Genomic DNA, 17,023 nt, shown 5'->3' with positions numbered 1-17,023 from the left:
ATATGGTTTTTGATGGAAAGCGACGTGACCGTAATATACGACCTGGTACGGCAAAAGTTTGCAATGAATATCCGGCAAAATTTAGATGATCTCTTCCTTTCATGGCATATGTCGTTCCTTTTATACGGGTTTCCATGGAACCATAAATCGCTAATTCTGGGAGGTTGTTCCTCAACCTCCATAGCCTTACCAGCGTCTCCTTAGTGTAGGATCTTGCATGTAGTTTTTCCTGTCCTAGTAGAACCTGGACCTAAGTACCTTCATCTTATAGACCTTTGCAGGAATATAAAATGTGTTCTGCGGTGTCCAATCGAAAGTCCTTAGACAAATTATCAAAGCGGTTATGTCACCTCTTTATTCACAAAAACCTCAACATTCCTTATGTCAACGAACTGATCCGGTCCAGATTCCAAACCCTCTACACCTTTTGAACCATCCTAACCTCTCTGCTTGAACCCTCTCGACTCATTCCCTCCTGACAACCCGCTACACCGCCTCAACCGACGGTGGCCTCGGGACCTCCTTGAAATCTAATCATACACATTGAGTGCTAGCAAAGCCTGAGCTGGCTCCTCAAAGCATAAGTTCTACTGGTGCAGTACAGCATTAGTGCTACTGTTGTGCTGTGCAAAACGATAATGTGTAGGTAACGAATAAATTTTTAAAAAAATCTTTAATTCAAGTTTTCTAGCTCGACTCATTGACTCAGAACCCGAGGACAATAAACCAACAAATATAAACCAGACAGAAATAAAATTTCTTAAACTACAAAGGCCAAATATTTCAACAATCAGTAGCAGGTTTCAATGTCTCATATTAAATAGTGACAGGACGAATTTAAAATCGATTAGGTAATAAAAGACTAATTAAATAATTACTATTTAAAAAAGGACGAGGTAGTTATAAAAGCAGATGATACGGTCATTAAAACAGATGTCTGTGACGACAGATGAGAACAATGACAAACCGAAAGACCTCATTATTTTCCGAAGTGGGCGGTTTGATGAAACGTTTACGTTATAATCACGTCTGACCTGGTGCCAGTAAATTTAATATTTAAATACAAGGAATATTTATGTCTGTATGGATAAAAAGACCATTCGGACTATTGTATAAAAAAAACTACTACTACTAATGAAAAACTATAGTAAGGCACTTCTGAAACCGTTTTGGACATGTGGATTAGAACTGCGGGGCACTGCTCAACCTTCTAATATCTAAAGAGTATAGTCCTCCCAATCCAGGGCTTCTCAAACCTTTTAGCCAGCGGACCCCTTTCTCAGAACAAAATCCAGGGCGCACCCCTCACATTCAAGTATTTAAAATTATATACTCATAGTTTTATGTAATAAATTAAAGTTTTATAAATCAGCATTAGCCAGTCCAACTGATGGCTCCAATATCGACAAGGATACCGGAGCCGGAGTCTTCGGGATTAACTCCAAGATCGAACTGACGGTAAACCTAGGTAAATATGCTACAGTTTTCCAGTCTGAAATCATAGCGATTGAACAATGCGACAGAAAATTAAAAGGCGAATACGTTCCAGGAAGACAGCCATCTTCTCTGACAGCAAGGCGAAGGCAAAGAGTGTTTGGAACTGCATGGAAGCCCTGACGGAAGTCAGTGACACTAATGACCTGACCCTGGCATTCGGGGCATAGGTTGACATGTTGGCCAAAAAGGGGGCCAACATGGATTCTCTGGGTCCTGAACCCTTCTGTGGCTTAACAGCCTGCGACAAAAGAGGATACATCTTAAAATCGATCCTTAACGACCAAAACCTGTGGGAATAATACCACAGTTATGAGGCACACGAAGACATTCATAGAAGGACCATCCGCAAAACTTACAAAAGAATTATTGGATTGCAACCGATCCAACCAGGATTCTGGTTGGACTCCTGACAGGGCACTGCCATTTAAGAAAACCACCAGATAGAAGTAAAGTCAGAATAAACACTGTGCAGATACTGCCAGGAAGAAGAGGAGACAGCAGAAGCAGCTTCTATGTTTCTGTGAAGGTCTATGTAGGTGCAGGTTCTTGATACTAGGGCAAGAAAAACCACAAGCAAGATCCTTGCTTCGACGACATACTCGAGAAGAAAGAATATTTTCACCCTGAAGAAAGAGTACTTTCCTTTATCCCGTATTCCATTTTCTACGAGAGGACGTTATATTAAATTTCTCTCCTTTGGTATTTTGAAGGGAGCTCCATATTCGAGGAAGATTTATGAAAGAGGAAATGCTTAATCATTCCACTTTTCTGTCTTGTCTAAAAAGTAAACTCCTTTATTAACAATTAAATTACAAACTATAATGATATACCTCTTAGGAAGCAATATGGCTTGGTTGAGATGAAAAAGTTAGCATCACGAGGGATTCGAACCCACGACCTTCGGATAATACGCCGCTCCTTTAACCTATTGAGCTATCGTGACTTCGAAGGTCGTGGGTTCGAATCCCGCTCGTGACGCTAACTTTTTCATCTCAACCAAGACCTTAAATAAAAAAATAATAATTAATTAATTCGATATTGCTTCCTACGAGGTATATCATTATAGTTTGTAATTTAATTGTTCATAAAGGAGTTTACTTTTTAGCAAGATATAAAAGTGGAAAGATTACGCATTTCTCTCTCAAAATTCTCCCTCGTTTTGTAAGAACGACCTTCGAAGTCACGATAGCTCAATAGGTTAAATTAAGGCGAATTATCCGAAGGTCGTGAGTTCGAATCCCTCTCATGACGCTAACTTTTTCGTCTCACAAGACCTTAGATAAAAAGAACAATTAATTGAAATAATTAATACGGTCAATTTATGACCGCTAAACACATATGGATTTCAAATCATACTTCAAAAAACAAGACAAGCATAGAAAATTCCCTTTTATTTCTAACTTTTAGAACAATTCAAAAGTTGTTTCAGCTCACATTTTTGTAAATTAAAGTAGGTTTGTTTTCTTAGGATCCTAGATAAGAATATTTAAAGATTGCTAAGATGTTTGAAGTGTCCACTTGAGGCTTTATTTACACAAGTGCACATGTGGCCGATTATAAAATACCAAAACAAACTAATAAAATATGAAAAATGATGAGAGCTTTCCTGGTTTTTATTTGAAAGCAGATGGACCTTCGAAATTATCTGCCAAGAGATATTAGTATTGATTTATAATGTATAATAAGATTTTATAGATTTTTTCCTTATTACATTGCTAATTAAAATTCTATGCTAGGGCCTGTGGTCGAAATACATATTTTTGAGTTTATTCATCAAACCCTTATATTTTGTTGTAATGCTATGTCATAATCGCTTTGTAATAATACTTATTAAAAACAATTTATGTAGCATGTAATGATAGTGAATCGCACCACTTTTTTATCCAGAAAGCTGCGATCGTCATAAGACAAAAATGTACTTTCTCAATTGTGGCAGGTTTCAGATAGAATTGAGCCAAGAGTAGAATCATAGCGACAATGAGACAATATGATGATAATGAAAAAGTCGTCGTTCGATTACGTCGAAAATCTCGTCTCGTGCCATGCCAAATGGTCCCGACGGATGAATCACGTCCAAAACCAAATAAACCGCTGGGGGTCTTATTTATACGAGGCACCCCGTTACAGATCCAAAAATAGAAATCTCAGAAACGACTATTATCGTCACACGGATCTATTTTATACTGTTTTATTCTCTTGTTTCAATAATTCCTTGGCGTTCGTCGAAAACGCTAATGGACATTGCTGGATGATCCGGGAAATCGTCAATCATATCCTCCGTAGTAAAGAGAATCCATTAAGATAGACCAAAAAGGAAAATTCTTTTCATATGTTGACACCTGGCTTTTAAATACTTCCTTTTAGCCCCTAATAGCTGGTATCGTGAAATAAACAAATTAGGCTTGTATTTGGGTCTACACGAGTTTTCCAGCACGTATCGAATGTTTATCTTCCGTTCTAACGTGCTCAAAAATGAATAGAGATATTGCCAATTTTGTACTATTTACAATTAACATTTATTTGGAACTATTGCGTTTTTTTACTGAAAGAAAATTTAATTAAGAGATTTTGAAAAATAACAAAATAAAATGTTTTAATTCCATAATTTTATTTATTGGACACAATAATTTTTTCAATCAGTACCTTGTATAATGTCCTCTGTTAGTTAAAACTTCATTGCCCTTGTTAGACATACTGTTAAAAAAGTGGACACTAATTTCATTAGGACTCCATAAATGTTGCAAGCTGCAATCAGTTGCTGCAGGTCACCTGGCTGCGGATGGTGATCGAAAAGCTTTCTTTGCACCGCAACCCACGTAGCTCAATGGGATTGAGGTCTGGAGAGAATAGGGAAAGGTTGAACAGCTCTGCCTCTATGCCTGGCATTGTCATCCAGAAATCGAAAATCCCTGCTAATGAGATCCCTAGTTTGAGGGATGAATTCTTCGATACTTGCACGTAACGGACTGCACTGAGGTTGCCTTCATCAATAGGAGTCCAGTTCGTCCTTCAGTGTAAATCCCAGCCCAAACCATCACACTACCTATTGGACACAATTTAAAAAACAAAACAATTAATACTGTTTATAATGCTCTCTTAACTAAAACATCTGTGCACCTGTTAGGCATAGTTTTAATAAGGTTGTCACTAATTTCATAAGAAACTCTGCAGCTGCACTCAGTTGCTGCAGGTCAACTGGCTGCGGATGGTGATCGCAAAGCATTCTCTGCAACGCATCCCACATGTTCTGTATGGGATTGAGGTCTGGATGCAATGGGGGAAAGGGCAGATGGTATATTCCCAGATTTTCTAAAGATCAATGAACAACTCTGCTTGTATGAGATCTGGCATTGTCATCCAGAAATCCAAAATACCGACCAATGAGATCCCTGGTTTGAGGGATGTATTCCGCGATACTTAGACATGCGTACGGACTGCGGTGTGGTTGCCTTCAACAATATGGAGTACAGTTCGTTCTCCAGTGTAAATCCCAGCCCAGACCATCACACTGCCTCTTGATGTCTGCACTGAAGGGAGCACGGACGGGGCACGCATCTCCTACTCTCGATAGACTCTTCTGCGCCTGTTTTCACTATACTGACAGAAATACGACTCATCATTAAAAATAACAGCATTCCAATTAGTGTTCTCGCCTAGGCGCTCGCTGCACCATACTCTCCTGAGTTGCTTGTGGCAAGCTGCGGATGCAGGTCGTCTCAAAGAGGGCGTACGATATGAGACAAACTTCTCAGTTTTGCTTTGCCAAATTATCTTGTACTTCATTTATAATCTGGCGGGCATTATGGAAAAGGTTCCATCTTGCAGCAACGACAATATTTTTGTCCTCCCTTAGTTAGCGTCGAAATAAACTGAGATCCACTACCAGGTCACCACAATCTGAGAAACGCCAACTGCCTCTGCGATATCCACTTGTCGGTGACTTCGATGACTCATTCTCACAGTTCTACTGCTAACTTCTGGTTCATGATGGTGTCTTTCCTTGGTTAAAGAGAATACGACTGGATTAAAATGGAGAAAAGATTAGAAAAGGTGTTTGTTTACAAAACGAGTAATCTTCATGTTTACTATTCCTAAGTAAATCCGTTATTATAAATGAGGATTAACATTTGTCTATTTTTGGCTTGTATTTTCTATTGTTTTATCCAACTAACAAGAATATATCGGTTAATACAAATATCCCTATTCATTTTTAAGCAGTTTATTATGCTCTTAATTAATACTCTTACAAAAAAGCACATCAATTAGTATACGGGAATAGCTCTTGCCAGATTAAGAATAGGTCATACGCGGTTGGCACATGGGCACTTGCTCGTGGGCCAATTCCCCCGCAGGTGTTCGTTATGCAAAGAAAGGTTGCTCGATGTGTCCCATATAATCGAAGCGTGTCGTGCCTTGGCTCCCTGCAGGGCGCGAGTAGGCATGCCGCCAAATTTAAAAGGGCTTCTCGGACACAGCAGCGTGTTTTAGAGTCCCCTGTTCCGCTTTTTAAGGGAATTAGGAATTTTTGATTGTATATAGAAGTTAAATTATGTGTGTTGTGCTTCTGGGTATTGTATGAGTAAATGTATTTATTGGTGTGAATGGCGAGGGGCTGATGGTGAAGTAGGTTCTCCAGCGTCCCTCAGGTTTTGTGTACGAGTTGGCTCGATGGTGGAAATTTTATACAAGTACCCCATCGACCCCAATTTAGATTTGTTTATTATAGTAAGTTGAAGTAACAACCACGCCTCAGGAAGAAAATATAAAGCTAGTTTCACCTAAAGAAGTAGCACGAGAAATTAAAAATTTACCTGCTAAAAAGATTCCAGGATATGACCTTATCACTGGAGAAATACTTAAACAATTGCCAAAAAAGGGTATAGTTAAACTAACATACCTATTTAATGCTGCAATCAGACTGAAATATGCTCCCAGCATCTGGAAATTCGCAGAAGTCATTATGATAAAAAAAACAGTAAAACAGGCGAACGAGGTCAAATCATATAGACCAATATCGCTACTACCAACAGTGTCTAAACTCTTCGAAAACTTATTATTAAAACAAATAAAACACATCGTTGAAAAAAAGAAAATCATTCCTGACCACCAATTTGGATTCCGAACAAGACACTCATCAATAGACCAAATTCACCGAGTAACGGACGTAATAGAAAAATCTCTCGAAGAAAAACAAATTTGTTCTGCTATCTCTAAATTTTAGCATAACTAAAAGGTATGCTAGCAAAGCAGTTTGTCGATATTATCAGTTCCTACCTAACTGACAGAATGTTTAGAGTCAAACAAGAAGATCAATATTCAAAATTAAAAACAATAAATGCAGGAGTGCCACAAGGTAGCCTATTAGGTCCACTGCTTTACTTGTTATACACCAGTGATTTTCCGAAAATAGATGGAGTAAAAATTGCAACGTTTGCAGATGACACAGCGGTGATATCACTAGGACCGCCTATCACCCACAAATCCTCCAAAATGCATGTAATAAGATAAACGAATGGAAAAAGAAATGGAAAATCAAGCTAAATCAACATAAATCAGTTCGCGCTTAAGTAAATAAGGCCCTCCGGTTATGCTTAGGAGTGTTGCCAAGTACCCCAGTGGATGCGATGAGGGTGTTATCCAATGAACCCCCCCCCCTGAATCTACGACGCAAACTTTTGGCGGGAAGGCTTCTAACCAACCTGATGGCAAGAAAATCAGAACTGGTTGGGAAAATATCCACCTTAACTCTCCTCACTTTAACACAAAAATACTGGGGAAAAAAGTCAATGCCTTTGTTAGCAGAGGTATTTACGGATATGGCACCAATACAAGTGAAGGTGGAGAAAAACAGTGTTCTGCCGGCATTCCAAGCGGAATATGTCACAAATTTTAAAAGTCCCGACGTTAAATTTTGCAACAAATATAGCCAACACCCAGCGACCATAGCAAACCAACTATGTTGGTCCGAATTAAAGGCCAGTTTTCCAAATGGGCACTTCATATTCACAGATGGTTCAGTTACAACAAAGGGAGTAGGTTGTGCTTTTTACGACCCCAAAGCAAATCTGAAACCAACGTTTCGACTGCCAGATAATCTGTCAATGAACTTTGCAGAATTGGTCGCAATATTAAAGGCACTAGAAATGCGAAACAAAAACAAATTAGACACACGGCAGTCTGCTCAGATAGTGAGAGCGTAGTGAAAAAACTAAAAGGGAATGAGAAGGGTTTTATCACGGAGCATTTACTAATGAGAATTCTCCAGAGTATCCAAGAAATACAGTCGGATGGGCGGGAAGTTTCATTAGTGCGGATACAAGCGCAAGTGGGGATAAAAGGTAATAAAATAGCTGAAAAATTAGCCAAAAAAGCAACGGAGTCTGGACTCACATTGGCCATACAGTTCCAAAAAAAGACATAAAAAGATCCCTACATTTGACTCTTCTCGTGGACTGGCAATTGACGTATTCGTCCGCAGAAGCAGGCCAATTTTTCAAGAGAATTTTCCCCTTAGTAGGACGAGAGCCTTGGTACCGTGGAAATTACTACGACAGGGCGCAGACCACGACCATAAATAGACTGCTGACGAATCATGGGCTATGTGGCAACTATCTCAATAAGATAGGGAAAAAGGATTCACCTCAATGCCAAGTGTGCGGTTGCGTTGAAGATCTCCAGCACATCATAATGAGATGTAAAAGATACAAAGAAGAAAGAAGTAGCATCTTGGGAGAAGTTTACGAAATTCTTCTTTCCTCATTCACCAAAACGACATACAATAAACTGTATGAATTCTTGTGCAGTGCAAAAATAAAAATATAACAAGGGAAAATAAGTTTTGTACATAAAGTTAACGATGTAATACTTATTTTGTTCATAAATGGTTGTATATATTAATTATACCAAATAAAAAATCTAAAAAATCTAATCTTTACAAACAAAAAGGTGGACCATGTTCCGTCGCTCACAATCGATATACTATACCATACAGCAATACAGCTAAATATCTGGGAATGACCTTAGATGCCAAGCTGAGATGGAAAGAACACGTGAAGAAAAAAAGGACAGAAATAGATTTAAGGTATAGACAACTATACTGGTTGATATGACGTGGCTCAAATCTTGCTATACAAAATAATATATTATATAAACAAGTCATAAAGCCTATGTGGACATATGGTATTCAACTATGGGGTTGTACCAAACACAGCAATATCAAAATCATACAAACTCTCCAAAATAAAATCTCACGTAACATGGTCAATGCACCTTGGTACATAAGGAATAAGGACTTACATAGGGATCTTAAGATCCCTGAAGTCACGGCGGAAATACAAAGATTTGCCGCCAAACACCAGGCCTCAGCCAGCACGAGAATGTGGAAGCGACCAAACTTACATAACCGAAACATAGTCAGAAGGTTAAAAAGAACAAAGCCATATGAACTTGTGTAGTTAAAAGTGTATAGTGAATAGTGAAATGTAAATCTTATTGTACCAATGGGTTTTTAAGAATGTAAACATTTATTTATTCTATAATATTATTGTAAAATTAATGGTTGGTCTAATAAGACCAGTTTTAATAAATAAATTTAATTTAAAAAAAATGTATTTATTGGTGTGACTGTGTATTGAGTGTGTGTTGCAGTATTTTACTTCCGCTCGGGGCTGAAATGACCTAGCTGTCGAATACCCCTGCAAAAAAAAAAAATTGGAATGCGCAATTTATTCCTTCCCTAGAAAGAACAACCTCCAGAAGTAAAATTGGACCCCGAGACATTCTCATATTCAATGAAACATAATGAAGAGGTTTCAGTGTAAAGGAGTGACATTGACTTAATCATTGTCATAAGAAACTTTATTTCATGCAATTATTGTAATTGTGACCAACATTAAAAAAAATCAAACCTTCAGGTTATAACCATGTTTTAGTTTTGGTTTAATATAAATAAATGTTTCTCGGTAACTCGGTAAGAATGTAATTCAAGAAAATTCCAAAGGGGTGAAATTTAATAAATCACCCTATTCCAGGAAATCGACGAGAGGGAAGCACCCTCAGGGTAAAACATTCTTCAGCTTGTTCTAGTTAGTCATCGTTACCACACTTGCTGCTAATTAAACTTGCGCAATTAAAATTGTTAATATTGTTGTTCAACGCCTCTAACCAACTCATATCGCGCTAAAAAATTAAAAGATTTTACGTCAGTGCCGTTTAAAATGTTTTATCTACAAAGCCCGTCCGTGCTCGCATAGGAATAATAATAATAAAGTTTATTAATTTTATAAGCAATATATAAAGTGAACATAAATGTATTCAATAAAAAATAAACAATACGGCATGGATATTCCGTCTGCCGGAAGGTGGTGAGAACATAGTAGTAATAGTAATAATGATGATGGTGATGATGATGATAAAATATGTGATTATAAATTACTCTCTGATTATAAATTATTATAAATGGATAACAAAAGTACAAATTTTGCTGAAATAAAATAAATAACTAAATAGAAACTAATATAATGAATTAGTTAAATTCCATAAACCCAATAGAAAGAGATTAAGTAGAAAAAATAAGGATAAACAAGAGTAAAAGTAAGAAGGGAAATAAGTATACACATAAGAATAAAAAAGAACTAAAAATAATAATAACACATTTATGTTTTAGTGGTCAATTGACCAAGTTACTTCTTTCAATATTCTTTTTATGCAGGGTTTTGGTTGAGATAAAAAAGTCAGTGTCACGAGCGGGATTCGAACCCACGACTTCGGCTTAATACGCCGCTGCTCTACCATTTGAGCTATCGTGACTTCGATCCTTACATAAAAAGAATAATAATAGCGTCGAACCAATGCAGCCCAATTGTATCCATCCAATAAACATAAAAATCCTTTTCTTGTAAATACACTGTACCCGAAGAATAATCTTCTATATTAACAAAGAATAGGGCAAACCGCTAAAAAATGGAAAATGTCCTCCCTTGCTTTCAAGTTACAAAGACGGCATTCTTCTCGTTCAGAAGCTTAGTACAGGGTTAAGCATCTCGCCGCTTAACTTCCCCAACCATCTGATGGATCGAGGATCTAAATTTTGTTTGTTTTTTCCAGTCAAACTTGCAAACTTTACATTCGGATTTAGTTCCCTGTATAGTGTGTTATGCTGGGACATCAAACCTCTTGCCACAAACTCCGCTCTAACCGATATAATTAACGAATGAAGGATTTAAGTGCACGTGTGTTACAAAAATCAAAATTATGGTCAAGGATAGCGTTGGAATGCTGAAATGCGCAAAATAGCCGTTTTTTCCATATTTCAAACGCCATTATCTTTGGATGCCTGTGCGATGGTAAACTTATAACTCACGTCATGTATTTGAAGTGCAAATTTAAAATAAAAACATATATTGTGCCCAGTTCAGTGGGAGAAGTTGGCGCAGCCCTTGAGGGTTGGCCTGTGAATTCCCGTGGACACCCGTTACCCATAGGGGAGAGCCTGACAACCCCTGAACTCACCCATGTGGAGAAGGGTATCTGAGAATGAACAGCTTCAATCCGAGGTGTGCCGGGCGGTCACACAGCCTCGGATTTGTCCCTCGAGATGACTGGTCGGGATGGGCGGTCGATTCGTTCGACGCCTGAAAGGCCATCTCATCTCTTTTATCCACCCAGAGGAGCCTACCCCATTAAATGTGGGACTACGGTGACAATGGCCAAGACGGGGGGGTGCAACCTGAAAAGGTGAGCCTCGTGTCCTCGGTCAGTTCCCTTTCTCAATCCGGTCCTTCGACATATTTCCTTGAGACCTCTGCTAACCCTTGGATGCAAGGGGGTATCCAGGCCCAACATAATGGTGTAGCCTTGAGAGCGTGGCACCCCTCTAAACTACAAGCTGGATTCGTGTCGGCCTCCGGTGCTGCATCAGAGGCACACGACGGTTAGGGTACCAGATCCTGTCTACTTAGAATGTTCCAGGTCCAATCCCTGCAACATGGGAATGGACTTCTAGTGGCTTAGAGGCGAGGCTCGTGGTGAGAACTTAGTGTGAACCTGTTGATCGGGGGTACCGTTATCGGTTTCCTTCGAGTGCAGTGTTCCTGTAGGGGGTGGTTAGATATTCCACTTTAAACAAACCGCAGCAGGAGCGGATCCGGTAGTTCTTACGCTGGAGGAGCCCCAATACTCTAGGAGATCGCCTTGTCTATCTAGGGAGCTCGGCGGGACGACAGAGGCTGATGCATTTCAGCCACTTGAGGTTGCCCTTTCCGAGCGGCAACGGTCTGGTGCTTAATGCAGCTCCATCCTCTCGGAATGGACAAACGGAGAGTGAGGTCCATCTCACCTCCTCGGGGCCGAGGCGGCTTTTACAACAAAACTTGCGGCTGTAACACCCATCCAGTCGCGAGCGGAGGTGCGTCATCTCTCATCTTGAGAATAATCAAAACGTCCGGTAGGGCTGAAAGGCTAGATACGGACGTTAAAAATCCTCATGTCCTTTTAAGGGCTAACGAGTACATACGGGAACCTAATACCATCCCCTCGCACGTACTATCTAATAGAGATCTCTTATTGTCATGGTTAATTTCATTTTTTTTAATTAATCCACTTTTATAAAGACGTCCTTCTACGTGGCCGAGGCCTTTTGGATTACCGTAATCAAAACTCAATTAGAGGAAACTAATTTCGTCGTGTACACGCGCACCGTCGGCAATGAGATTCCGGGAAACGTTTGTTGACAAGCTTCTTCGCCCCGGATGGTAAACTCACAAATTGGAAGTCCGTTTCACGTAATTATCATTTTTTATGAAAATAAATGCCGATGATCGAATTTAATAACATGTGCCAGGCCTAATAAAAATCAGCGATGGAATAAGGGAAAGCACTTCTGAAGAATCAACTGAATCAACAGATCTACAAATGCTAAAACTCTTATTTTTCCCTGCTAAGATGTTACAAGCAATCATATCCTTAAACAAATACTAGAGTGATGATTGATGAAGTAACCCAGAAGTTACACTCCCATCACATCACTATTCACTTCACTCCCTAGGGAGGACATCGCGAGGACATTGGCGCATTAGGCGATTTAGAGGATTGTCGAGAACGGTTCGAGATGAATGGTATTGGACATGAGGTTTGGATGAGAATCTAAGGTTTTTATGGATGCAGCTGGAACTTCTTTTGGATTCGAGGACAAATGGGATCTGAACTTGGGCAACAGAAGGATTTTGGACTGTATTGATTGGATTCTTTGGAGATCGAAAGGCTTGGTTAAACCCCACAGTTCAATCCTGTAAATTTAATTGGTTGTAACGATGAGTAAAAGAAGTGTTTTGTACTGAAAGTTTCGATCTGTTATTAAGCAATCTTTTGAGTTTATTTCGTTTGTTCATTTCTGTTCTTTTGTGTGGAGTGTGCCGGTTCCAAGTAAGTCTTAAGTATGTAAAGACCCAAATGACAGGTTGCTAGGAGAGGAACATAATTGTAGTAAATAGGAGGAGAGGTAGCACGGCGAAGGGTGAAGTTGCTTGTTTAATTTGATGTAATGATAAAAAATGTCTTTAAAAAAACCTTGCTTGCATCTAACCAAAATTTTCTGACTCCAATCCATTTAAACTCTAACACTAGTGCTCGGCGGATTCCTTACTACCTCACGCCGACTTTCCCATCGGTTTCGAAGATCGGTGAGATTAATAAGGTACCTTAAGTCTTTTATCTTTGTAAAATCTTAAATAGCGATGAAATTGGTAGCTAGGAGATGGGCTAGGAGATGGACATATATGCAGTTTGCAGTAAGAGGAGAAATGAAACAGCGGATAGTGAAGGTTATTTGTTGATATTGAGTTTTGTCAGTCTGATCCTCCATTTCTTGAACGATTCTTCTAAACGAATAGGAGAGATGGTTCTGGATATTTCTGAATGCCTCTCGTGTGATTTTGCTGAAAAAATGGCAGTAACGCATATGTGAGAAGTACAGTATCGAGACTGATAGGAATGTGCAGTGCTAACTGAATAGAGAATGGGACCAAGGATGTTGCCTTGCGGAACGGTATATTAGATGGAGGAGAGGGGTGTACCTTTTTGTACTTGAAACTACATATCTGACTTATGAGGTAATCAGTGAATGGAAGGTACAAAAAAATCTTAATTCAATCGGCCAAAGAATTGTGCATGTCGTGGGGCAGTCATCGAACAATTGCCGATAGTTAAGACGTTGCTGGACGTTCGGGCCTGTTATTTGGGACCTGGGATGAAGGTCCGACTTTTTATGGGCTGTATCACAGGCAGTCCATAGGAATAGTCTGTGTGGATATGTTGGATACAATCATGGGCAATGGTTCGAAGGATTTTGGCCTGGAATGGATTCTTTGCAGATTGGAAGGCTTGGTTAAATTCAGATCGGCTGTGAAAGAAAGTTGAATGATTGTAAATGGATGGAAGTACCAGAAAAAAGAAATTACCACCAGAGAATGGTTACACTGTGGAATATTTCCCGAGAGCTAAAGTTCTGCAGGCCGTCACTGGACTGTCAGTTATGACAAATGTTTTGTTTGGTTTTTGTCAGTAAAACCGACAATTTTTAAATATATGAAATGTGGTTCAGAAAATGATGTCAAGGGGTGAATAAAATCTGCATAAGATCACTAGATTAGCATGTTCTTCAGGCTGAAGCTTGCCATTTTTCATTTTTTGACTCTGTTCAGGGTAAAGGATACTGTTTATGTTTTGTGTTAACCTTGTTTACCAACGAACAACATTTTTATATCACTACATTAAAGCCACTCGGCCGGTATAGCTTCCGAGAAACTCATTTAATGGGCCGAGATACAACAATGCAGACGGATTTCCGTGAAGTGATTAAAACGATGATCGGTAAATACCAGTTTTATGCCTTTGTTTCCTTTCTTTGAACCGACTCCGTCCATCAGTCCATGTCTCCCATCTTGTTTAGACCTGTTTTTTACTCACTTCCTTCCTTTATTTTCAAAATCGATTAATGGAAAGTTAACTTTACGACAAAGACTTATTCGATTCGCGGTTTTTATGTGACAAAGGGATTTGATCATAAACGTAATACAGCGAATCTTTGAAGATTTTTGAAAGATAGAAATGACAAGGCAAAATCGATAAGAAGAGAAAGCGACTTTTTGCAAACTGCTCAAAAATGAATAGGTATACATATTGTAATTTATTCTTATTATATTAATTCTAATTAAATTAACTGATATATTCTTGTTATTTGGATAAAACAAAATAGAAAGTACAAACCAAAAACAAAAAAATGCTAATCCTCAGTTTTTTCATCTTTAGGAAGTGGCAATAGGAGGCCTGGTAGTGGATCTCAGCTTATTTCGTCGATAAGGGAGGACAGAAATATTGTCATTGCTGCAAGACGGAACACTTTCCATAATGCCAGATCATAAATGAAGTACAAGATATTTTGGCAAAGCAAAGCTGAGAAGTTTGTCTCATATCGTATGCCCCTTTGAGACGACTTGCACCGTCATCAGCAACTTAGGAGAGTATGTTGCAGCGAGCGCCTAGAAGAGAACACTAATTGAAATGCTGTTATTTTTAATGATGAGTCGTATTTCTGTCAATATAGTGAAAACAGGCGCAGAAGAGTCTATCGAGAGCAGTGCAGTTCTCGTGCTCCCTTCAGTGCAGTTCGGAAGAGGCAGTGTGATGGTATGGGCTGCGATTCACACTGGAGGACGAACTGGACTCCATATTGTTGAAGGCAAACACCGCAGTTCGTTATGTCCAAGTATGGAGGAATACGTCCCTCAAACCAGGGATCGTATTAGCAGGGATTTTCGATTTCTGGATGGCAATGACCTCAAAGAGGCGGAGTTGTTCATTAATGTTTAGAAAACCTGGGAATTTCTCATCTGCCCCTTCCGTCATTGTCTCCAGACCTCAATCCCACTGAGTATATGTGGGATCCGTTGCAGAGAAGGCTTTTCGATCATCATAAGCAGCCAGTTGACCTGCAACAACTGAGGGCATCTGCAAAGTTCCTTATGAAATTATTGACAACCTTATTTACAGTATGCCTAACAGGTGCACAGATGTTTTAGCTAACAGAGGACATTATATACAGTATTAATTGTTTTTTTAAAAAATTGTGCCCAATTGGCAGTGAGATGGTCTGGGCTAGGATTTATCGAGGAACGTGTCCTCAAGCTAGGGATCCACATTGGCATGGACTTTCGATTTCTGGATGACAATGCCAGACATAGAGGCAGAGCTCTACATCATTGTTCAGTAAACCTGCGAATATCCCATCTGCTCCTTTCTCTATTCTCTCCAGACCTCAATCCCATTGAGCTCATATGGGTTGCGGTGCAAAGAAAGCTTTTCGATCACCATCCGCAGCCAGGTGACCTGCAGCAACTGATTGCAGCTTGCAATATTTACGGAGTCCTAATGAAATTAGTATTAAATTTAATAAAAAATTAACAGTATGTCTAACAAGGGCAATGAGTTTTAACTAACAGAGGACATTATACACGGTACTGTTTGAAAAAAATTATTATGTCCAATAAATAAAATTATGGAATTAAAACCTTTTATTTTGTTATTTTTCAAAATCTCTTAATTAAATTTTCCTTCAGTAAAAAAACGCAATAGTTCCAAATAAATTTTAATTGTAAATAGTACAAAATTGGCAATATCTCTATTCATTTTTGAGCACGTTAGAACGGAAGATAAACATTCGATACGTGCTGAAAAGCTCGTGTAGACCCAAATACAAGCCTAATTTGTTTATTTCACGATACCAGCTATTAGGGGCTAAAAGGAAGTAATTAAAAGCCAGGTGTCAACATATGAAAAGAATTTTTCTTTTTGATCTATCTTAATGTCCATCTAATGGATTCCCTTTTCTACGGAGGATATGATTGACGATTTCCCGGATCATCCAGCAATGTCCATTAGCGTTTTCAACTTCAGTTCATTCAAATCTCCAGGATAAAACTATTGAACAACTAAAACTCGTGTTGAACCGGCACACGAGCACTATTGGGTTTGTCTTCACTCTCGGGTTGAAACTATCAAACTAATCTTCTTTCTATAGTAAGAATATACAGAAGATGCCTGGCAGTGGGATACATCCCAAGCACAAGGACAAGCTCTCTTACAAGAGTGGTCTTTATTCCGAAACTTATACGTAAAAATTTCTCAGAGGCAAAGACATACAGACCAATTAGTGTAACATCCTTTCTAATCAAAACACTTGAGATTTTGACAAATTGAAAAGCATGTAAGGGACAGCTCCCTGAGAGAAAAATCATTTTCGTAAATATCAACACGCCTACCGAAATGGAAAATCCAGTGAATCAGCATTATGTCAAATAAGTACAAAAATAGACGAACCACTGAACAACCGTGAAATAGCATTAGGAACCTTCTTCCTGCACATAAAGGTGCATTTGACAACTTTAGAAACAATGGTTACATCACTGAAACAACGAGGAACCGATAAAACCTGCCGCAGATGGATAGAATAAATGTGAAAAAAGAAAAGTGC

This window comes from Cimex lectularius, unplaced genomic scaffold, assembly GCF_000648675.2.
Source record: "Cimex lectularius strain Harlan isolate CLEC.00 unplaced genomic scaffold, Clec_2.1 scaffold6, whole genome shotgun sequence".
In the NCBI taxonomy this organism is placed as follows: domain Eukaryota; kingdom Metazoa; phylum Arthropoda; class Insecta; order Hemiptera; family Cimicidae; genus Cimex; species Cimex lectularius.
This window is presented reverse-complemented; position numbering follows the sequence as displayed.